The sequence below is a fragment of the Xenopus laevis genome, chromosome 3L (genome assembly GCF_017654675.1).
Source record: "Xenopus laevis strain J_2021 chromosome 3L, Xenopus_laevis_v10.1, whole genome shotgun sequence".
Classification (NCBI taxonomy): Eukaryota; Metazoa; Chordata; class Amphibia; order Anura; family Pipidae; genus Xenopus; species Xenopus laevis.
The window spans coordinates 122,197,850-122,223,775 of record NC_054375.1 but is presented as its reverse complement, the minus strand read 5'-3'; the positions used below and the strand labels follow the sequence as shown (position 1 = coordinate 122,223,775).

The following is a 25,926-nucleotide window of genomic DNA, read 5'->3' as shown; positions in this document are numbered from 1 at the left end:
ATTCGGCTGAATCCGAATCCTGCTGAAAAAGGCTGAATCTTGGCCTAATCCCGGACCGAATCCTGGATTCGGTTCATCCCTAACTTCAATAATGCCCCTTAGCAAATGAGCATGTTAATTGTATATATGTTCCTTTCTATCCCTTAATACTCAAAGCCCAAGTGCCTTTATGCTGACTGTCAGTTAGTTCAGGTGTGTAGTGCATGACTGCATAGAAACCAGGATAGACTGATCTGTGATTGCTGCAGTTACTGCATACATCAATCAAGCTTGTATGTATTATAGATAGTAAGCTAGATTCCCACTATAATATATGTATATTTCATTTGGTCACCTATTTAAGGGAAGAGGAAGCTGTGAGAGCCACATATAAGCCATATATGCAGCCTGTTAGGAAAGAAATACAGCTAGGATGGCATAGAATTAGTGAAGCATGTTTCACTGATATGCGTGCCAGTGTATTCTAGTAGTACAATGAAGGCTCCTTGTTTTCATACTGGCAAAAGAAAAGACATGTACGTGCAAATGTGCATAATTCCACGTCTACAACATTATATTGTACTGCTGCTTCAGCAATGTCTCTATATTTACTGTACGCTGCCTTTCCCTCCTATGGAGCAGGGAGACACTTGATCTCTTTCTTCCTTTCACTGCCAACTCTAAAATAAACATTTTAAACAATAAACTCCCCAATGAATATTCGGTTTTATCTCCAAAACTTTCACATTCCTGTTCTCTGCTTAGTTGTTACGGCATTTTCACCCCCTGCTAAAATACAATGGATGACATGCCCTTCACATGTAAGTAAGATATAAATGATGCTTCCCAGAAGTACCACTGCGCTGTGGCCATTTGACACTTGGCCGCCTTTTCTAGTCGATACAAAGAAAATGGGTCCTGTGCACTTGCCCGTTTTATCTGTAACAAAATATCGTAACTTTTTTCTTTGAATGAATTTTGTGATTACACCATCATTGCACCCAGACCTAATGGTAAAAAAATTGATTAGTGGTGACACAACTTTCCCGTTTTGCACGAAGGGATACATACACTAATAAAAGCATCGAAAATCATCTGTTTAATAAAAATTATTAGCATGTACACAGTTTTGATGATATATATATATATATATATATATATATATATATATATATATATATATATCTATACACACCTAATTTATTGCATCCATCAATGTATACCGGTATATATCATTCTGCCAGGTTAGTGTTTCCTTGAGGTAGGTGTTGTGAAAACCTATGGTATTATTATTAAGTATATATTTTTATTAGGAATGCGCAACTATTTTGGGATATTTTGTTGAAGTTCTCAGTTTCCGTTCTTTCTTTTTTTTTTTTTTTTGCATATTCCAAGAACAAAGAGACCATGGACAGAGATGAGAGAGATTTAAGGCTTCTGACAAACCAGTTATTTAAGTGTTTCCTGCAATTGACTTAAACCACCTTTGGCAGCAAGATTTTGGCCAGCAGGGAAAACGCTATTTGGGTGTTATCTGTGTCGTGGCACTATAATAAGTATTATAGAAGCATTAACCTATGCATCAGGTGTTGACTCTTTATTATTAGCATTTAATTACACAAACGTTAGATGTGGATGGACTTAACATGGACTGATTTAGGCTGGTACATTAATTTTTATTACCAAATACGCTACCCAGACATCAGCCTGAACCTTGAACACAACATGTTACTGTTGCCTATATAATCCCCTTTGGATTCAGTAAAATTAATTTAATCCTGCCATTGCTAACTTCCAAGGTTGGCTTTGCCTGGTTTTACCTAGGGGCATATTTATAAATGTTTTAAAAGGGTGGTTCACCATTAAGTTAAATTTTAGTACGGTATGTTATAGAATGGCCCATTCTAAGCAACTTTTCAACTGGTCCTCATTATTTATTTTGTTATAGTTTTGTAATTATTTGCCTTTTTCTTCTGACTCTTTCCAGCTTTCAAATGGGGGTCACTGACCCCATCTAAAAACAAATGCTCTGTAAGGCTACAAATTTGTTGTATTGCTACTTTTTATTACTCATCTTTCTATTCAGGCCCTCTCCTATTTATATTCCAGACTCTTATTCAAATCAAAGCATGGTTGCTATGGGAATTTGAACACTCGCAACCATATTGCTGAAATTGCAAACTGGAGAGCTGCTGAATAAAATAATTTAAAAACCACAAATAACAAAAAATGAAAACCAATTGCAAATTGTTTCACTCTCTACATCAGACTAAAAGTTAATAACACCTTTAAGCCCCCAAAAATGGTTTAAGAAAGATGTGAGTTTGTATGTATGTAAATTAGAACCATTTATAGTTTTAAGAAATAATCCATTATAAAAAGCTTACAAAGGCCTGTATATTTTATTTTTATACCTAAATAATGCCTAAAATTATTCAGGTATGGGATCCGTTATTTGTTAACCCATTATCCTGAAAGCTTTGAATTATGGAAAGGACGTCTTGTTTCTCTGTAATAATAAAACAGTACCTTGTACTTGATCAAAACTAAGATATAATTAATCCTTACTGGAAGCAAAACCAGCCTATTGGGGTTATTTAATGTTTACATGATTTTCTAGTCCAAATTACAGAAAGATCCGTTATACTGCAAACCGCGGATCCCAAGCATTCTGGATAACAGATTCCATACTTGTACCACCGCAGACCCATTGAGGTCAATGGGACAAGTTCAGGAAAAGAAGAATTAAATGTGGGCTCTGTTAAAAGCAGTGGTGCACAGCGGTAGTTTTTACACCATTTTTTACACCAGAATTTCACACTTGGCTACACATAAGATTAATTATACGATTTTATAACTCCATGGGATTTTACAGTGGGGCAGCATTGCAAATTGTTTTTTATAATGTTTGAGCTTCCCAGCTATTGTTCTATCCAGCACCAACAGTCAATCCATGAAATCACCCTAATGAATAAACTGGACTCTTTGTGGTTTCAGCAATAATTGCAGAATAAGTTTTGCTCAGTTACTACTGGGTGTTAATTTGCCCAAGCCCCCACAGTTGTCGGGCGTGTGGCAGATCTGTGTAAAGCTGGATGTCTACCAACATAATTAGTTCCTGTATAATGTGACGTTGTGGAGCGCCAATATATATATTTTTGTGTCATGAATGGGCTTCTGTAACCAATCTGTGGGGTCTGGAGCCGCAGTCAGGCAGGAAGATATAAGGCTAGGGGGAAGGGGGAAAGGAAACACCAAGAGCAGCAGCCGTATCCTTTATTAATCAAGGGATTTTAAAGTCCCATAAAGTTCAATTTAAAGTGACGTCCTTTAACTCAAACCAGTGCGTCATATGGAACCAATAGCCAACCCTGCAAAAACCTCCCTCATCCTGCCCATTAATTTCACAACTCCTGCACAGAATTATTTGGAAACTCTTCTAATAACGCAGAAGTTTTCCATGTATATTACATAATAAGCTGTGTTTTTCAAGAACACATAAAACGTAGGGGAACTGCAAGCAGCCCAGCACATCAAGCTAAGGTAATTTACAAATGTTATGTATTAACATTAAAGGAAGGGCTGAGAGAACTTTGGGAATGTCTGTGCTTTATATATATATATATATATATATATATATATATATATATATATATATATATATACACACACACAAATACAAGACAAATACAATATATAATATATATACTGTATATATAAATATATATATACTGTATATATATATATATATATATATATATATATATAAATATATATATATATATATATAATTGAACATATTTGAACATATTGAAAAATATGCTTTTTGTTTGAGGTGTGCGGTAACATTTTTTTTACAGTTTTGCAGGTAGGACCAGCACATAGATACCTCATACCTGTACTATGTTTGTTGAGGTGATGGGAAAATATTTTGTACACCCAAAGAGCGTGGAGTGCAAGAATAAAGTGATGCTACAATTATAGCCCCTGAAAAGTTTAAAAGCTTAAAGGTATTCTATTCACCCAGGGATCCAATGTCTGCTTTTATGGTCCATCCTAAAGGCAGCCCAAGTTTATGTATTTCTGGCAAGTGATAGCAAATTGGACAAATTTGGTATTGTACTTTTAGATACGTAGCAGTAGCTTCAGAGATCAGTTCTTTAATCCTAGCGCCTTCTATAAGTTTAAATAGCTTAGTGGGGTACCCAGAGGGGAACAGGTCTTAAGACGTCCCTGAAGACTCTGGAGGTGGCAAGTTTTGTGGCAGCTTACCCTCCCGCCCTAGAATGGAAGTTATATATTAAAATGAAATAAAGGGGTTTAAAAAAAAGTGGGGGAGGAAAGATTTTTGTTAAAATTGTTGCAACTTGTTTTTGGACTTATAGAAGTTAAGTACAGTATTTAACAGGCTTCTGGCTGTTGGTATGGTAGGAACTGGAAAATAATTAAGGCGGCCTTTTAACAGGTTGACACAGGCAACAAACAAAAGCCAATATAACTTTGGACCTGTCTGAACACCTGCCAAGCAACAACATTGTCAAAGGGGTATTGTTTGGTTCCTACTTGAGGCCATATACTGTATATTTTTTTAAACCCCCCCTTTATTTAATTTTAATATATAACTTCCATTCTAGGGGGGAGGATGGGCTGCCACAAAACTTGCCATCTCCAGAGTATTCAGGGATGTCTTAAGACCTGTTCCCCTCTGGTGAGTATCTCCCATGGGATCCCCCTTGTATAAGAATTGATACCAAACACACGATAGCTATTGTTTTACTGCATTCCACTCACAAGAAGCTTTGGTTTTCTATTTGCGTCAGTGAGGTAACGCTTTGGGGGCATACCCCTTCGTCAGACAAACACACGATGGCTAAAGTAGTGGGGTGAACCCCTGCACGTTTAGTGGTGTAACGTTTCAGGCACGACATCACTGATACAAATAAACGTGCAGGGGTTCACCCCGATACACTAGTCATCATGTGTTTGGTATCAATTCCTGAATACAGAGTGGGAGAGGTGCCGACCTCTCTAACCAACAGTGGGCAGACACATCAGGAGATGAGGGGGAAAGAGGAACTTTGTGGTTCGTAGGCAATATCCCCTTTATATTGGACATCTACCTAATGATTACAAAAACACCAACACTCCGAGTTGCAACAATGTTTTTTTAAATAAATTCTTTCTTTTTCCCTTTTTTAAAAAAAACCCAAAAAACTTTATTTAATTTTAATATATAACTTCCATTCTGCAGCCATGAAGCTTGCCATCTCCGGAGTCTTCAGGGACATATTAAGGCCTGTTCCCCTCTGGTCAGTATCTCCCGTGGGATCCCCTTTATATAGGGCACCTACCTAGTCACCTGACCCTAACTGAAACCCTGTTAACCAATAATTGTTTCCCAATTGTATGATTTGCCTTTTCTACCCCAGAGACCAACCACCAATCAGGTACTACCTTACCTTAAAGGCGGGAAAAACAAAGGATGACCTCATTCTTCTCTGTGTATCCACTTCCTGCTTCCATCCCATGTCTGTCAGGTGCCTGAATGGCTCCTCTCCTACATAAACCCCTGTGTCTTCAGACTAACTCTCTCAGCTCTCCTCCCACTTTGGCCAAACGTCTGTGTCCCACTGCTGAACAATGGCATCTTTCTCAGCTGTGATGAGAAATGAAACATAACTGAATAGTTTGTAATATTTCTCCTTCAGATACACATTGTAGCCGTGGATTCATACAGTGACACCTTTGTCAGACACCCTGCCTGCAGTGATTCTCTTCCCCCGTTCATAAGGCAGCACAGAAGGGACTTAATGTTGATCATTTCCCTATTTCCTGTGTTTATAAGAAACACATTTCCAGGCTGATTTACATGTTGCTTTGCATACAGTTAACGAGTGACATTTTAAATGCAAACAGATTTCTTATTCCTCCACAAAGGCTTCCAGTGAAGCAGCCTTATTAATTGTGGCCACAGGGCAGCTATGGGGGCATCTCCCCAGCCATCTCTTGACTTGCCATTATTACTAAGTAGAAATGCAACACCAGAGACCAATGTTACTATGGGGAACCTAAGTAATGAAGCCATGAATGGTTTGGCTGTGCCAGACTTAATGAAGTCACTCGTGACATCAGCAATCCTATTAACATGACAAAGTTTTTTTTAACTTGTAATGGAATCAAATATATAATATTACTGGGCCTCACAATAAAAAAGGGCAACTCCGGCTTCCAAACCAAAATTTGATAAAGAGGCCCACATAACACAGAAACCCCTAATATACCCATCACAGTTACCTGTTTCTTCAAAAAGTATGAATAAATGCCATAGTCTATGCTGAAATCCAGCTGGTTAAAGGACTAAAGCTTAACTAAAGAAGTAGGCTAGAAATGTTGTACATTATGATTTGGTCTTCTGTACCAGCCCAAGGCAACCACAGCCCTTTAGCAGTAAAGATCAGTGTCTCTAAAGATGCCCCATTAGCTCCCCATCTTCTTTTCTGCTGATTCACTGTACATGCTCTGTGCTGCTGTCACTTACTGAGCTTAGGGACCCACTCACAATTATCAGTACACATAGAATAGAAATGTCACAATATAAGGCTGATTAGTAATTAATACAGATAATTACTACATGGCAGCACAGAAATCAGTGCAATTAGTATCAGAATTTAATGATCAGCTTTGTAGCATCAACTTATATTACAGGCCAACCTCAATTTTGGCTTGATAATTTGCGACAAACCCTAAGCTTAGCTTCTTAACAGCTGCTCAGAGCCCACTGAGAATGTGAGTGTCGCAGACACTTTGCAAGATGGTGACCCCCTGTGACAAGTTTGAAGTCCTGGATCATTGCTGCTATTGAGAATCTGAAACTTTAGGCTGGTGCAATAAGTTCAGTAAGTGAAATATAGCATTTTTAGCCACATTCATTGTTAGGGTTTAGTTCTCCTTTAACAGTTCTTTTCTTTCTGCATCATTTGAAATCAAGGCAGGGAAGGAGGGACTAAACGCGTATGTTACAAGTTGTAACAACTAGTCCACAGCTTTCAGACAGCATGCAGGAACTACATAACCCACAATGCATTGCACTCTGATCTTCCATTCCTTATTGAAAGCACGTGTGCAGGGAATTGTGGGGTTCGGAGGACACTAAAGGCACACTAAAGACAGCTGGCTGTTAATGCAAAGTAACAGTAGTCAGGCAGATCAGCAGGAAAGGAGGGGGCTAGGCTTAGGGAACTGTCAGAAACCATTAAAAATCATCAAAAGTCTGCATATATTTTTAATTGATGTATATTGCAAAGTTGCTTGAAATTATGTTTACTTTTCAAAAAGCTCAAGTTATGTTTGTGTGGAATTCCCCTTTAAGAATGCCCATCCTTCCCACATACAGGTATATATATTGTACTACATTTTGATGCCCCTTTGTGCCATCCATACTTATGTACAACAGCTAGGCTGGCTGTTATTATAGACAATGGGAATTCCTGGCTATGCTGTGTGGATGCCGCTGCAGGGTGCAGAAATAATAAAATGCTGTCTAAACTGTCTATTGAGATAGGAAATTTGTGTTTCATTGACATGTTGAGTCGACTTTAAAAGTGCAAAAATATAAAGAGCAGTTTATTCAGCATGCTGTAATATTTCAACCCATGTGCAGATTTGTCGCCCACTGTACAATCTTCACTGCCGCAAATGACATCCCCCTAAATTACTTTCCATAGACTAAAATTAATATCCAACAACGCAGAGCAGTGGCAGCACATCTCAGCATGATTGCTGCTCTCGCAAGACACCCGTTACTTTGCTCCGGCTTCAGCAAGCAGTGGCGTAACTACTCACCGGCACCCCTTGCACCCCTGGTAGTTATGCCACTGTCAGCAAGACCTCATATTGCTCGCTTCTGGGCGCTGAGCAATGGACATGAGTCATGCTATTATCTAATCCGGTTTTATTTAATATCAAAGGTACATAAGTGGGCAAAAATTAACGCGTTTTGTGCCTGCCAACCTTGGCACTTCCTCAGAGTTTTAGAATTAGATAATAGCATGACTCGTGTCCATTGACTTAAATTAATATGACTGCAACACAGGTATGGGATCCGTTCTCCGGAAACCCATAATCTAGAAAGCTCTGAATTACGGAAAGGCCATCTCCAATAGACTCCATTTTATTCAAATAATCTGAATTTTTTTTAAATTATTCTTCTCTGTAATAATAAGACTGTACCTTGTACATGATCCAAACTAAGATATAATTAATCATTACTGGAAGCTAATTTACGGTATTAAGATCCAAATTACAGAAAGAAAGATCCAATATCTGACTCTAGAAATTCAGAAGATGATCGCTCCGTGGTACTCACTGGAAGAACCCCGGGCCGGTACAGTAAATACGATCACTTGGGGGTGCCTAACTTTTGGCACTCCCAAGTAAAAATGACTTTCCTTCTCCTTGAATTGTGGAAAATTAAGAAAATCTTGCAAAGTAGTTTTTGTGAAATTTGCTGGCTGCAGTGGCAAAGAATTACCAGCAGGCAACAAATGTCCCTGTGTCTTCAGATATTAAAGGGATGCAGCCATGCAGAGGCTTTGAATCTGAGCTCCCATAATAACCATAATAAAACAAAGCATTTCTTATTCCCAGACAGAGTACAACTGTATATAGATGGGAATTCCTGCTTTCCTGCCAGAGCTCAGCCAAAGACAGCAGTTGGAATTAGCACAGTGATCATTATAAAAAGAGGGACGCGTCTTTTGTGATAGAATTTCTGGTAAGAATTGGCAAAACTGAGCAGTTTGGCGGGAAACCATTGTAAGTCGTCTCTTGGCTTAGGACAGAAATAATAATTATAATATTGGTTTTAAAGGGTGTTAGTAATTTCCTACAAGGGGTGAAAGTTGTAGAAGGGAGGGGACCCAGAACATTTGCATCATGTCAGGGGCTCAAATCACAAAGGAAAATAACTGCAACTGAAATAAGAGATGCCCAGCCTGTGTTGATTTTGCTTCTGCTTAGTTGATACTAAGTTTTGACTTCTAGACCTGGAGGACTCCTTCTCAGTTAAGAGTCCAAGCCAATACCTTCTCTGCATTGACCTAAAGACTTTTCAACAGAATGAAAAAAACATGATGACAACTAATAGAAACCCCAAAGTGTAAGAGCAAATTTGCTGCAATACCATTGGATGTGTGAGTGTATTGAATATTTCTCCATCTGAGCCCTTCTAGTAGCTAATGGAATCCAGACAAATATCAGTGGCAAGGCAGGGAACTTAACTAGGTCCAGCTGTTCCATGCCGGGTCAAGAAGACACAATTTAAAGGGAAAGTACCACTAAAAATTAACTTGGCTTACGGAGCTAAAAATAATGATGGGATTTTGGCCTTTTTTGTCCTTGTAGGAAATGAGTGTTTATGGATAGAAGTCATTTTAGAGGCAACAATTTAGATTTCTAAAATGGTGTACAGATGTGAAGGATAATGACAGGGAAGGTATCTTAAATCACCATCATTTCTTTTAGACTTAGGATTCCATGCCAAAAACCTAAAATATACATACTGCAGATTGCACTGCCATGTATCTGTTCACTCATCACCCTCACATTGAGCACATAGTAAACGTACAGGGTTTTTAAAGGTGATTGGCAGTACTAATTAGTCACCAACACAGACTTTTAACCACAGCATCTAGTGCAATGCTGAAATCTCTGCAACATTATATAAAATAATGTTTGAATGTACACATATAAAGCTACTATGAACAGTAAAAGTGCAGCTGTGGTTTGAAATAATAAACCACAGATAGTTGGGGTATAATTAAAACGGGTCATTTTCACTCAGGAAACCGTCAAACGAGACTCCCTTATTTTCTATGAGACTGCCTATAGTATTTACAGTAAGTGATGTAGCCTCCAGAAACTGGAATAAACATTCTTATTGCAGCTCTTATATATACATATTGCTTACTGGCAGGGTTACCACCAGAAACCCAAGGATAACTGATGTCTGGGACAAAGAGAATGACATGGGTATGTCCCTGAAAAGAGGAGTAAGTATTATTGTTCCTACATTAAGGGGCCCATTTACTTAGCTCGAGTGAAGGAATAGAAGAAAAAAACCTTCGAATTTCGAATGTTTTTTTGGCTACTTCGACCATCAAATTGGCTACTTCGACCTTCGACTACGACTTCAAATCGAACTATTCAAACTAAAAATCATTCGACTATTCGACCATTCGATAGTCGAAGTACTGTCTCTTTAAAAAAACTTCAACCCCCTACCGAGGGAAGGTCCCCATAGGCTTTCTAACAATTTTTAGGTCGAAGAAAAATTGTTCTATCGATGGATTAAAATCGTTTGATCAAACTATTTGCGGTAAATCCTTCGACTTCGATATTCGAAGTCTAAGAATTTACATTCGTCAGTCGAACATCGAGGGTTATTTAACCCTCGATATTCGACCCTATGTAAATCTGCCCCTAACCTTCATGCTGGATCAACAATACTAGCACTGCTGCCGTTAGCATTTAGCTTTCGGGGAGGTGAACAGAAACCTGGTGGGCCCCGGCTCTCATGGGCCCAGCTGGCCCAGACCCTCTACCTGCATGAAACCTTTGTCACTGCCCCGACCTCCCTACCTGGCCCATGTTGCGGACGCGGGAAGAAAATGGTACGTGCGGGGGCCTGGAATGGGGTTTGTGGCTCAGGTGGGTGGCCCTTGAGGCAGCAGCCATGGTGGGCCCCGGGACCCCCAGCCGACACTGGAGATGTGCACAAATCTTCCACTTTCTATGTGTATGCAAATTAAAACAGCAACCAAACGTACTGAACTGGGCCTCCTAAGGCCTTTTAGAGAACCTGAAATAAATTGCCCCCTATCACAGACATTAGGGTTTCATTTTCATGGGTATGAAGGCTTAACAAGATGAAGCTATACGATCATAAACTTGTAACTAAATGTATGTACTCACACAGAATGAACTATTAGTAAAGATGGGTGCCGGAAATGTGCATTGATCAATCTTCCTTTTTAGTACGGCCTGTGTGGTACCAGTGTATGGGATACAGTTCCTAGAAGTTTACTCTACTTTGGTGTTTAAAAGCCCAATGACGTAAGTCGGGCAACGGATGAATTGGTGGCAGCAGCTGGGACTCGGCTAATGTTAGGAGGCCCCACAGAATAAGCTAAGCATATAAACACAAATAAACACTCATTACTTCTCAACATCAATTGAACAGCACTGACTTTAGAGATCCTTTAAAGGATCCAGATGCTGAAAGGAACCAGATGTTCAGGGTCTTGTGTAGTGAAGAGCAGTAGAGAACCTTTGGACAGAGCATCTGTTTTTTTAGTGAATTTTGTTGTGTAGTTAGTGTCTCACCTTTCAGTCAGTGATGATTCCTCCTGCAAGTAATTAAAAGGCAGATATTCACTATCTTCTTGCACAGTTTAACTTGCAGTCAGACTTAAACCTTTTTCACTACCTTCTACTACTAGCTCTAGTATAGTATGCAATGTATTCATTCTTAGTAAATACATATCCTGTGCAGTTACTCACTCTTAGGAACACATTTACTTACATGAAAATTTTCGCTTGGGAAGTCTCAGCACAACTACGTCAGACGTTATTTTGTAACCAATATGTCTAATCATCAAAATGCGCAATGACATCTCAGCAACAGAACTTTGATATACTTGGAAATTTCGTAACTAATTTTCTCTAACATTACTTTCTTCCCAGTGAACTTTGTTAACTTATTTAAGTTCACGTCAATTTAAATCCAGTGGGTATATATAGGTCATATGTAGAAATTTACAGTATTTGTGATTCTGGTGAATTGCTTTAAGTGCCCAATTTTTATTAAAAATGTCCAAGGAAGCAAAAGGAATACAGAGATCCTCTATTGTCCTAGGCAAGCCGGATTTACATGGTGGGAGCCCCTAGGCCCAATGCTGTTTGCTGTCCCTATCCCCTTCCCTTTATTCTTGCAAATTTTCATCATCTAGACCAGAGCAATGGGGATTGGTGTTTTTTCATTTTAATTTTGGGAAATTGAAAAAATTATTGTATCTCCTGTGCATCACCAGTGTTTTTGAACCAATGTGGGTGTGATTGGGCAACATGCCGCCCTAGGCCCGGGCTTAGGTGGCCTTTCCACAAATCCGGGCCTGGTCCTAGGCTATGGGCCCTCCCTAAAACAAATGTGGCATGAGCCTCAAATGTTTAAAGAAGTCTAAATAAGATAGTTTTTAACAGTTACAGTTACAACTTGCAAACATAATCGCACTTTAAATATGAAAAAACGCCAGCGTTTTGACTTTTGCTTATGAATTTTTTGGAACACTGGATATGATGTCACTGACATAATAATGTTGAGGATGTAGCTTCATTGTATTAATTCGCCAGTCAGAACCTGGCAGAAAAGATTTTGGTAAACAGGGTAACAAACTGAAATTTTCACACTTTGATAAATTAGTGGATTTATGAAAAATCGTCTGGCACAAGGCATTGAACGTTCTCCAGCAATAAAGTAATTCACTAGCGAAGTGTTGCTTGTCTTTTAGTAAATAGGTGATGTCGCTGCACATTGTCTTTTTATCCAAAATTCCTCAAAAAACACGATTTTCTCTTTAGTGAATGTGCCCCTTAGAGTTTTTATTAGTGCACAAAATATCTCAGCATATCACATAATATAGCATCCCCCTATCTGTATACCCATTGTCAGCTATTCCCTCCTGATACATTTCACACCAGAATTCATAATTTTTATTTACTATTAGTTATGTGTGGGACCTCACATTGATTACTCACTTACTTACTTATGATGGTATGTGCGATAATTGTTAATTGGTTTGTTAGTTAATATTTTAATGTTTACTGCAGAAACACAGACTTGCTTCCACAAAGAAGGAGAAGAGAGGCAGATTACACAGTCTCACACAGTCCCTTCCCAGAGACTATTATCCCCACTGTTACTATAGGCACCATCTCTCCCTACTATACCTGCTATCCCACAGCCACAGTCCCTTCCCAGAGACTATTATTTCACTGCTACCATAGGCACCATCTCTCCCTACTATACCAGCTAACACACAGACTCTGGTAAGGGACTGTGGATATTATCCCCAATGTAACAATGTAACTATAGGCACCATCTCTCTCTACTATACCTGCTATCCCACAGCCAGTCCCTTCCCGGAGACTATTATCCCACTGTTACTATAGGCACAATCTCTCCCTACTATACCTGCTACCCCACAGTCACAGTCCCTTCCCAAAGACTATCATCCCACTGCTACTATAGGCACATCTCTCCCTACTATACCTGCTATCCCACAGTCACAGTATCTTCCCAGAGACTTATATATCACTGCTATTATAGGCACCATCTCTCCCTACTATACCTGCTATCACACAACCACTCTTCCTTCCCAGAGACTATTATACCCACTACTACTATAGGCACCATCTCTCTACTATAACTGTTATCTCACAGCCACAATCCCTTCCCAGAAGCTATTATCCTGTCTTGGTAGATGGTTTGGAAAAGTTCCTTATAACAGTGTTGAAGCCATGTAAATCCAGTTAAACTAATAACTATTTTTCTGTGCTCCCAACAGACTCCCAGTAGACATTTTGGAGCAGTGATATCATCATCACATTTTCCCTTTAATGCAATTGTTTAATGTTATCCATATTGCAAAGATTGACCCACTGTGATGTATTATTGAAAAGGAATGTGCTTCCTGTGTGCGATACATGAATAGATGGATATGTACATACCGTGACTGTTTAGGATTCACTTGCATTATAAAGGATTTTGTCCTAAGTAGCCTTAAGGGAAAAGTACCTTTTGAGCATGGAAGTCTGATATGTATACAAATCCTTCTGTTCACATGGAAGAATGTAACAAATATCAGCAAAAACAGGTTGAAAAGTTAGCATTGCAACATAGCCAAGTACCTTCTCCATTATCATGGTCATTAGCATAGATGCAGAAAATGTAAAGTTTGATGATACCTTTTATTGGCTAACTGAATAAATAACATATGCAAGCTTTCTGAGCACACAGGCCCCCTTCATCAGGCAATGGTATTTTGCCTGACTAAGGGGCCTGTGTGCTCCGAAAGTTTGCAATTGTTACTTATTCAGTTAGCCAATAAAATGTATCACCAAACTTTACATTTTCTGCATTTTTTCCAATGACTTACACAGTACAACATCTTAAAACTGTAACACAGATGTACCGAGACTCAACCCAACTATTTCAGGATGTTGTAAATGTAAACATGCACATACTCTGTATTTGTAGTACGGATTCTCAGATGAAAACTGAATGTGTATAGGTTGAACTTTTAAAGTTAATTGCATACTATAGACACCCTCGTGTAAATGAAGAAAAAGAGGGTCAGCTCCTGTTGTTAATTCTACATAGTGGGGGGATTTTAATAATCCAGATATTGACTGAAGTAGCAGTACTACCAGAACATTTAAAAGAATGTTTTGGATGTTTCTTTTAGAGTCTGTAAATAATGCATGTGTCAAAAGCAATCACAAATGGTTTATGTGTATCAGTTATAAAAAGGTGGGGGTTGAGAGTGCGACCCTATTAAAAATGGAAACATTTTTTGTAACAGGGGACTATAAATAAAGCAAATGTGCTTAATCGGTTCTTTTATTCAGTGTAGAGAAGTCAGAGTTATAAGACCTGCTCTGTAGCAATACAGATGGCTCAGCTGAAAGTTGTTAGTGGCTGACACATATATATATGGTTCTTGAATGTTTTACAAAGATAATGTGAACAGGGTTTCTGGGCCTTATTGGATTTACATTTGAGTACATAGAGTAGGGCACTGCAAAGTATAGCAGTATAGAACAGCATCTCCTTGTCTTTCCCTCCACGATGTTCAAAATGTTTCCTGTAGCATTCCCCAGCCAGTCTCTTAGACAACACTCACTTATTGGGCCGCTGCCTTGTCATAGCCATAAAGGGACCCTTCAGTGCACTTTTGAATATTTTCTCACAGTGTTCAACACTGGCACCAGCCTAGTTCCCATTGCTTTTGGCACAGAAACTAAAATTGCTTGGTATAATTAGTTGCACTAAAAAGCAATGTTTTAAATATCTGTTTGGCTGCTTTTATTCTCCTGTTTGGGACCCAAGTTTTGTAGAGTTCAAAAATGCTATTTTCAAGTGAGCACTATATTAACAACTTCTAATCTGTATGAAGAGTTTACTCTTAACATTAACAAGGGAATGTGCCACCACCATTCTGTAATATTTAAGCTAAAGAGTGGGGTCATGGCTCTACTCTATAAAACATGTTTAAAGGTTATACGGTTTCTAGTTAAACAGCAGGTCACATCCAGGGGCTAACAAAAGTGACACCTTGCATTGGCCAAATCAAATTACAACAAGCCTCTGCATTCAGACATCTAATTGGCTTTGAGCTCCACTCCTAACTAGTGACTATGGTGTTGGTACAAATATAAAATGCATTACATAAACCTTGAGAAGGGCTGATGTGTTCCGGCAATGATTCCATTGCCAACGAAAAAGGTTGCTTAAAATGCCAAAATGTAGGTCTTTGTAGTTTCCCTCTTAATAAAGAGCTTGCACCCCTCCAAACTCCCACCACACTATTACCTGTGTTTGGAAGAGTTAGTGATGGACACAGAGCAGGAGATACAGGAAAGGTAAGAAGAAACAAGTGCTGCTATGCTTACTGCAATAAACAAATATTTTTTAAAATTGCACCCCCACCTTTTCTAAAAAAGTTACAACCTATGCAGATGCTTCTGCTGCCTACACCTTGTACCATCTCTGAAATAAACATGGTCTAATAGTAGAGGGGAGAGTGCAGTTTTTAGATTGGAAGTTTTCAGAACTGTATTTCTGTTTTAGCATATTATAGTACACACAGAATTCATATATTTATAAAGAGAAAAATATTAACTTTTGCCCAGTGAAAGTTTCAAGCACTACAGAGCTTGCATGAAGCATAAGAAGATTAAGTTACAAAAAGTAAAATAATTATATAGTAAATAAAGTACCCCCTCCTCTAAAATATAAGGATATTATAAGTAGTGATTTTTGTAATGAATTTGCTGGGAATTCCCACGACTCACCGCCAGTGAATAAATTCACCAAAACGGCGCAAAAATTCGCCAGCGTCAAAAAAATGGACACGAACCGAAACGCCATAGATTCGAACATCACTAATTATAAGGCCGAGTGCTTTAAAACAGGTTGTGGAACTCCGAGGTAACTTCTAATATCCTCATATTTTGCAACTGGGGGTACTTTATTTATTATAATACACAGGTTTCAATGAGTCATGAGACAGAAATGACATCACTAAGCTCAGAATTTTTTTTTTATAACCGATGACATCACTAAGAGCCGTTTATAAGGATATAATTAACATGATATTCATGGCTCTTGTGTGTTATTGAATGATATTGTATATTATGTGACTCACTGTTCTGCAGCTTGAACGCAGCTTCTTAGTGATGACATGCAAAGGAAAAAAAAACATTTTTAATTCCATAATATTTTCAAAAGATTGTGGATATCAGTATGCTGAAAAACAGTGTGTAGAGCAACAACTGAACCAGTGATTCCTAAACTGGGGGAAAGGGAGCTTGGCCTGAAGGCATGTTAGGGCCATTTGATCATCTAAATGCCCAGCTTGTAGGCCAGTTAGTGGTGATTGGGATGATTATGAAAATATGGCTAAATGACTGATACACCAATATTTTCCCATATAAGTATTCATTTTATGGGCAAATCTGACTTTTACTGAAGGTGGGTCCTTCAAATGGGCTTGAGCTGAAAATGTCTGACAAGCACTGCCTTACCATGACATATTTAAACACACGACATGATCTTATCGCACTTTGTACCCTAGGGTGTCTCAAACTTTTCTGTGACCAACTGCTTGAATATATTTTGAACTTTCGGTTCCCAGAGAGTAATTGAAATTTTGGAAACTGTCATCATCATTACCATGTATTTATACAGTGCCAGCATGTTATGCAGAGTTTTAAAACAACAAACAGGGGACTTACAGCAAGTAAGATCACATGTCTCCCCTGCAAACTGTCAGCAAGCCTACAGGAAAACAGAAGCCTGGCGACTTTTTGCTCCAAAGGTTCTAAAGTCTAAAATAACATAAACATAGGTTCCATAAGGCATGCAGGGCACAGTAGTTTTCTCGTTAACCACATCTTCCCAACAGTTTCCAACTGTACTGCATACTCTTCATCACTTTCAGATGTTTTCATTAGCATCTCTGCAGCACATAGGTAGGTATCCAGGTATAGACTTTATAATCAGGTGTCAGACAACTCCTTTATCTGTTGCTGCTCAGTGTTAAAGGGATGTAAAGGCAAAAAAAAATAAAATATAATTTTCACTTTCTTTAATGAAAAAGAAATTTATCTCCAATATGCTTCATTTAAAAAATGTGTACTGTTTTATAAGAAACCTGATTGTATGCAGTGAAATTCCCCCTTCTTTTTACTTGCTCTGACTGCTGTGGATAGGAAACTTCAGACGGTCCCTAACTGCTCTGCAGGGAAACTGATCGTACTTTCAAACGGCAGGGGGGAGGCCCCCGAACCTTACTTCCCACAACTTGAGCAGCTTTGTTTGTTTCCCTGTAGAGCAGCCGCGACCGTGTAGAGATCGGCTTCTATGGCTGAAATTATTTGACTTGTGCTGTTTTGATAATTTATGATGATCCCTAAGCTTAGCCTCCCAACAGCAGCCCAGACAACACTGAGCATGTGCGTAGTCTTGGTCTTGCAAAGATGTCTAACAAAGTTACAAGATGATGACCCCCTGCGGCCAAATTTGAAAGCATAAATCATTTGTTTTAATTAGGCTTGTGGTGCAGTAAGTTCATGTTTATATTTAGTATACAAAATACAGCATTTCTAGCATTATTCTATTTTAGACTTTAGTTCGCCTTTAATGGCAATGACACATTGTGCTATTTGACATGCAGCATTTTGTTACTGCTACTTAACACCAAAAGATAACCTGCCATAGACAATACAGAGAAATGTCTCAGCTAAAACACCTGCCTTTGCATGCACATTTGAGCAATTCTCTGTATTGTCTACGTCAGGGCATTTTCAAGTAGCTGCAACAAAACATTGAGGGGCTGCTGTAAGATGCCGCAAAGACTTTGCACTATGTATTGGGCCTATGGGGGCTGTTTGGGCCTCTCTGCACTTGAAATCCCAGGGCCTATTTTAAATCCCAGTCCAGACCTGACCGTGTATCATTATCCCTTTATTTCATTAGTGATGAGAAGCCTGACAGTTACATTATAACAAAATTATCTGACATATCTGTGCTCAAAGGTCTAGAACATTAGAACATTTCATTTCACACACAACAAACTCAAAGTGTTTTCAGTTTTGTGAGCACATAGATTTGAAATAAGATTGCTTCTATTCTATCCAGTTTTCTAATCTGATCACTGGTCGGTGACCTGAAAAGCTGACTGGGCCTTTGGAAACCAGACAATCTGGTTATAAACCAGATGGGTTAGTGCCTTAGGGTCCTGAACATTCTTTAGAAGATACTATCCCTCCATTAAGCCATAAATGGGCATGCTTTCACCTTGTTCTTGCAGGCTGATTACAAAACACGTGTGGCTTCTAGTGATGTCTCTGGAATCTATTAAGGTCTATTTACCATGGGTGAAGGGAAAACGTGAAAATATTAAGGAACTGTGATAAATGGAAGAAGGTCACATAAGACTTTGCTAGCTCACCTGTATATGTTTCCTGTTGGCATTTTCTCTTTGACTTAATTGTAGGTTTGGGTAATCTCTCGTGTTCCTAGCCAGAAGGCAACCATTATCTCTCATTTGCACTTTAAAAGGGTTGTGGAACCACCTATGAAGTATCTATCACATAAGTTAAGATGCTACTACTTAGAAGGACCTCAAAGGATTCCCAGGAGTATGGCCTGTCCTACAGCTATAGCTGCAACTAATTGAAGCCACCCTTCTATATACCTTTCTGTAATCTTCTGACTGTGTGTGTTTACAGTAAATATGCTGCCAGTAGTGATGGGCGAATTTGCGCCGTTCGAAATTCGCGAAACGGCGAAAAATTCGCCCGTTTTTCCGACGCCGGCGCCCGTTTTTGACACCGGCGTCCGTTTTTCGAAAAAAAATTTTTGACGCCGGCGAATTTTTTCCGCGAATTTTCGCGGGAGTTTCGCGAATTTATTCGCTGGCGGCGAATCGCGCAAATTCGCCGCGAATTCGCGCCTGGCGAATAAATTCGCCCATCACTAGCTGCCAGGTGAAGTAACTAGTGACCTCTTCATTAAGCACTCAAACCCCTTCATTCCTGATCACTGATACTATACCCTGATCACAATTTATAAGGAAATGAGGAGAGCACTCTGCAAGCAATTAATGTTGTGGTTATCCTTTTATTAGTTGACTACTTGTACACTTGTACTACTTGTAGTGTACAAGTAGTCGACTAATAAAAGGATAACCACAAAATTAATTGCTTGCAGAGTGCTCTCCTCATTTCCTTATAAATTGAGTTATAGATATCAGGATATCGGTGACCTGATTGAGGAAAGTTGCACCCTTTTCCTGAACCAAGCGGGCAGAGCGTTTTTGGATAATATATTTCCTAGATATACCCTGATCCCTAAATAGTATACCTCACAAAAAAACAACAACTGAGGCCAAAAAAATGGAAGGGAATCGATGTCCATATATAATGAATTGGGAAACAATATATTTACATCCAGGACCCAATGCTCCATTTCCAAACTTGCAAGGTCACCACCTGATCTTCTCTTTACAATTAATTGTAGAGATGTTCAGATAATTACTCTAAGGGGTAGCAATGGGTGCCTTTGAATTGGGTGCCTGTACCTTCTGGCCCTGTTTAATTAAATTAAGCATTTCAACCAGGGAATCCAAAAGGATTCACAGTAGTTTGTCCTATTTAACAACATTTTCCTCTCTATCAGGAAAGTGTCAACCAACTGACACATTTATCAATCAATACAGATACGTGTGTCAGCGTCAGTACTAACTAATCCTTGATGCAAGTCTGAGCCAAGGTTTAACCAATATTATTTAAAAACAAAATATTAGCAGATGCAATGGCATGAGGCCTGGTCCTGACCAAAATTCTAATCTCAATAATATGTCCTATTGCTTAGGAAATTAATATAGGTTTATGAGCAAAATATGGGGTTGGATAAAAGGAGGTGCAAAGTTTGCTACAGGTCTAGTTACCTATAGCAACCAACCAACCAACCAACCAACCAACAGGAAGCATATACTGTACTAGTCTGTTTAAAAGCAAAGGTCAGATTGGTTACTACACCTCGGCAAAACTTTGCAACTGCCTGTCTCTTTTAGGGATGTTGTTTTTGCAAATTAATCATATTAAAGGTAAACCATACCCCTGATCTCTGAGGGAGCATACAGACCATCACAAAATGGTGGCTCAGGGCAAAAGATGTAAAAGGGCAATCTATGGGTTTGCTATTCTCCTTGACACTATGAAACAGGAGTTTGTTAATGTGACTAGTCAATGAATAGAGAATGAACTTGAAATCTAGCCATAAAATCTCTCTGGTTGCCGGGGTTTCTGTCACTAGCAACCATATACCATTTTATGTATCACATTGGACAAAGAGGAAAAACATATTAAGCCTAGTCGCAAAGTCATTTAGATAACTTCCTGCAACACAAGTTCAGTTAAATGTGAACTAGACTCCCAAGGAAAATGCACGTTTGCCCCATCCATCACATGCTATTTATAATTTTGCCATAAAGGTATTTGCCCAGAACTATAAGTCACTTTTAATGTACATTAATAAATAATTTAATACATAAATAGTAGATTTTAGTGTCAGTATCACTTTTATACTTTGCGGGGAATGGCTGCAGATGTATATGTTCCTCATCTATTTATGTTTGAAGCAGAGAGGTGGCATGATATTCTGCTTATAACCTGTTATGCTGTTTTCTGCTGCCCTTATAGTGCTAGACTCCTTTTTGTCTGGGATATGACCTGACCACTGGCCTTTATAATGATTTTGAACCTTGGTTGTGACCTCTAATCTGCGGATAGTGAACCTTCCCTACTCCTGTATCTCTTCTTGCTTCTGTCTGCTACTTAAACCTCATGATGTATCTATTGCTCCTGGTTTTCTGAAAAAAGAAAGGTGAAATCGAAATGGGGTCCTAAACAGAGTAATGTTTTGGGGCCTCATCTTCCACTGCTGTACTGAAGTACAACAAAAACGTACGCCTCCGCATCCCTGATTTCATGATGTGACTGGTTCAGATAACATTGATAGGGCCCTCGTTGGAGCCTAAGGATAATAATGGCTTGGCCTTACTATTTCAGTTTGCAAATGTAATTATATGGATAAATGACAACACAGAGGCCATTTGCAAAGCTAATAAATAACTACAAGACACAATGGGAATAATGTAATAAAAGCTGGACTTTAGCTCTAGGTCTATTAACTCATAGCAGCCAATCAGATTATTGCTTTCAGACGTCAATTTTAGTAACCATAACCTAATGGAAATCATGGAGTGTAAATAGGCTGTGTTGGGCTGTATGTTGCTATCACTTTTGGACTGCATCAAATCACTGAACTAAACAGGCCACCAGACACACCTGCCTGTCTCCTGCGGCCATTTTATTTCCTATAGAAAAGAATTACTAGCTTGTAAGGACACGTGTAAAGCGGAGGTTATAAATCTAGAGCCACATCAGTTTGCTTTGTCTCCTCGGTTTACTAATTGTTATTGATTTATGCGTCCTAATATAAGAGACAGACAAGAAAAGGCATCAAATCCTGACAGAATCCTTGTATGAAAAAGTGTTAGTATGTAAATGTAATATGTATCCAGGATCTCATCACTGGCATTCTCACAGTATTGGACAGGAGTGCCAGGGGCTGCTACTAGGGTTGTCACCTTTTCTGGAAAAAAATATCAGCCTTCCTATATATTTATCTATTTTTCCACTATTAATAACATTGGGATCAACCATAATTTTTACTGGCCAGACCAGTTGGCAACGCTAGCTGCTACAAAAGCATAGACAAGGCATGGCACAATATATGGTGAGCAGCAGGTAACCGGTACAAAATTTCAGAATTTGTTTCTCTCCAGCAAGATCAATTCCTCTTTATTGGCCAGTATTATACCAGCAACCTTTAGGCCTAAACATTCCCTTAGCAGTACCTTCTCTCTCTCAACTTCCTGTTTCCTCTCTACATTTTTTCTCTGATCACATAACTTTATACAGCATAGACAATTCTATGCAATTTTCCCAGCGCTTCCCTTAACTTACTTTTAGTAAGTGGGCTCACCTTCTTAATTGGATCACACTGTAAAGACCAAAAGATTCATCAATACATGTTGTATGAAGGAGGCCACAAAGCATCCGCAGTACTGTGCTGCAAAACTTTTATTCCAAAATACACAACATGTTTCGAGTCAACAAGGACCTTTTCTCAAGTGTATTTTGGAATAAAAGTTTTTCAGCACAGTACTGTGGATGCTTTGTGGCCTCCTTCATACAACGTGTATTGATGAACATAGACAATTCACATTTGTATGGCAAACCACTCCCCCAGGCAGTACTTGATGCCACAACTCTCCCTCCCCTCCTCTACCTATAACACCTATTCTTTGGGGAAAGTCAGGGGGGAGCACAGCGAGCGCATGGTGTCTTCGGCGGGGTGCCAGTTGGGGGCAGTGGGACCCACGATGCCCTGGGCCCACCAGGTTTTTTCCCAGTGTCCCGCTAGCCTAGTCCGACCCTGAGAATAATAAAAGAATAGAACCAACAGGGGGTCATTACAATGATAAATACAAATAAATACAAAGTACAGTGGCATAAAGGGTGGTGACAGACAAGGAGATTAGTTGCTCATCTACAAATCTTCTCTACTGTGGGCAACTAATCTCCCCGAAATGCCTTCCCGCCAGCAAGAATACAACTCGCCAGCAAGATGGCATACAAATCTCTTTTGGTTTCCAAAGTTGCCCGAAGTTGCCTCACAACGTATGCCTTCCCACTGGCGATTCATATTCTTGCTGGTGGGAAGGCTTTTCGGGGAGATTAGTCCCCCGCAGTAGAGAAGATTTGTCTCTGGGCAGCTAATCTCCCCGTTTGCCACCACCCTAAAGAATAAGAGCTAAGTGTCAAAGAGACAAGAGGAAGGATGTCTCCCCATTGAGCTTACAATCTAAGTCTAGGGTTTCTTTTGCACTTGTTACCATAAACATTTGGGAAAAATTAAGCAAGAAGGGCTGCACTAATTCCATTCAATTGGGACATTAGATTTCTCAAATTATGTGGTAAACTTGTTGTTGTGGGCACAGAAAGTTATGGGGGGCTTTGTGGACCAGGCAATACACTCTGATACTCTTTATTGCTTACTGTTCACATTGTGGACCAAATATTTTGTTTAAGTGATGTAATGCACTATGTAACCCAGATAATGTAGACCATATAAGACCCACTGCATTGAGGCTATTGGGATACAGTGGGCAACTTTTGGGCACTGAGAGTTTACAGACATCACAGACTATGTGATGTACTTTTTTGTGTGTTTTGAGTTAAGGGACAATGTTCTATGTAACACCCACTTCATTTATAGTGGCTGGGGTTGAGTCATGGCTCTTGTACTGCTACTAGGGGTTATCAAAGCAATGACTCCCACCCCATGTACTGTGACTGTGACTAATTAAACAACGACTCCCACCCCGCGTACTGTGGCTGGGGGGGTTATCAAAGCAAGACTCCCACTTCATGTACTGGGGCTGCAGGTTAGCAAAACACAAAGTGCCAGTCCCTGCCCGTTTAGTGTGTATAAAAAGGTGGGTGACAATAAATATTTTGCAGGAGGCTTAGAACATCTAATTAAGCCCGAGGGCACAGAGCTGTTCATTAACAAACTGTCCAAAGATCTATCATCATAGCACAGTTGGAATGAAGCTGATAATCTCCAGATGACAACGTGAGCTTGAAAGGCAAATCTTTGTACAAATTACCTGCCAGATGTGCTCTTCATAGTCACATTCCGTGAGTTACAGAGGCACATTCACTGTATATGCAGAGTATGAACCAGAAAGCACCCTTCCTAATTTTTTTTTTTTTACTGATAATTTGCACAGTACCTGTCCAAATAGCCTACCCTCTTTATCTGTACCTTTTAACTCTATTTTAACCTGCCTAACTGCTAGTTAATCCAGAGAAAGGCAAAAACCCCATTTGAAGCCTCTCCAATTTGCCTCAGAGGGGGAAAAATTCCTTCCTGACTCCAAAATGGCAATCAGACCAGTCCCTGGATCAACTTGTACTATGAGCTATCTCCCATAACCCTGTATTCCCTCACTTGCTAAAAAGCCATCCAACCCCTTCTTAACTCGGTTATAGAACAAAATGACTGCAAAAAGCATGTATTAAACTAAAAACTGCATTTCAGGAAAATGGAACAATGTCCAGATTAATTTTGTCCTGAAACAACTTCTCTAAATGTGATTTACATTTTTTTTGGTTGAAAAGAAATGAGATGTTCCAGGATCCTGTGAAGTAAATAAGATCTTGCACTATGAGGGGCTCGAGGAGGCCCTGTCTGATCATTGGAGCAGATTATACGTTGGTTTTACATTGGATTGTGAATTACAACACTGCTCCACTGAATCTCTGCTGTGGTCAAATATAAATGGGGAGGGCCCCAAAGTTTCTCTGTGGGGGGGGCAAATCTCCAGTTACTTATTCCAGTGTTGTTGGATTTCTAACAGCGCAGAGCGAGAAGATTATCAAAGCTTATAACGGAGGAAGTTTATTGCAGAGCATATTGAAACCAGACAGAGCTGATGGTATATGGTTTTGCGCAATGTGCTCTGCATTGATGTAAATCTTACTTTGTTTGGGATGGCTCAAAAATTGAAAACCATTAAAAAATGTTAATATGTACTATTCAGAGAAAAAACTTTAGATAGATAGATAAGTATATAGCTTTCTTATTAAAAAATTATCAACTGCGACAGAACACAGCAAGTTCAAAGTGACACTTTGAATGTGTCACAATGTGAGGTCTTTTTCTGCCTCGATTAAACTAACAACTCGAATGTTTTTTGAAAAAGTTTGAATGTAATTGGGGGGAGAAGATCAATTAGTTTGAATTGATTGAGTTTACAAGTGCAAATCACCGAAAACCCCCTGAAAATCATGAAGGCTTAAAACAACTTCAAATGGCTCAAGGGACCTGTGCTATTGACTTCAACATGACCTTGACATTTTTTTTTATCTCAAAACTGAAACTACCTTTAATAAATAGTCTCCTAACTGTAGTCATTGTGCTTCTTTTGCTGCAACTTTTTTTGTGTCAACCATGACAATTCTTATGCACAATCTTCTAGGTTTCTCTGGATGTCAGACACTTGCCATCATACTGAAGTCTCTTGTTGATATTTATGTTGTTGTTATCTTTGTACGTATGGACATATGGCAGATCAGATGTTGCAAGATGCAAGCTTTGAGGCAATTCTCAGAAACTTCATAAAAAACACTAACTTTCCTACATTTTTTTTATGAATGTTACATTTAATGGCCATACATTTAAGGGGGTTAAGGGGGGCCCGACCACACGGCACTTTCTTGATTAGCCGGGCCCCCCTGCTTTCTGAGAGCTGCTGACTTCGGGAAGGCAGGGCAGGAGCACAAGGGGAGGTATCTTCTGTCCATTACTTCCCCTTATTGGTCACTGAGTTTAAGTCCCAGTTGAGCTGCTCAGGGATTACATAGCTGAGGTTTGAACTTCTCCTCCAGCTCATCCAATCACCATGCAGCTTTACCAGGACTTGAAATTCTGTGACCAATAAGGGAAGAAAATGCTGTCACTGGAAGAAG

General features: G+C 39.2%; 1 long non-coding RNA gene across 2 annotated transcripts in view; it reads right to left on the bottom strand.

Moving 5' to 3' along the window:
- Window positions 1-25,926, bottom strand: part of LOC108711483 — a 47,164-nt gene that overhangs the window by 7,773 nt on the left and 13,465 nt on the right. The window contains exons 3-4 of one of the 2 annotated variants that reach the window (XR_001934911.2): window positions 16,464-16,487; window positions 5,439-5,635 (exon numbers count right to left, since the gene is read on the bottom strand). This is a non-coding gene — a long non-coding RNA (uncharacterized LOC108711483). The remainder of the gene's footprint in view (window positions 1-5,438; window positions 5,636-16,463; window positions 16,488-25,926) is intronic. The other variant, XR_005966368.1, reaches the window with a different exon arrangement.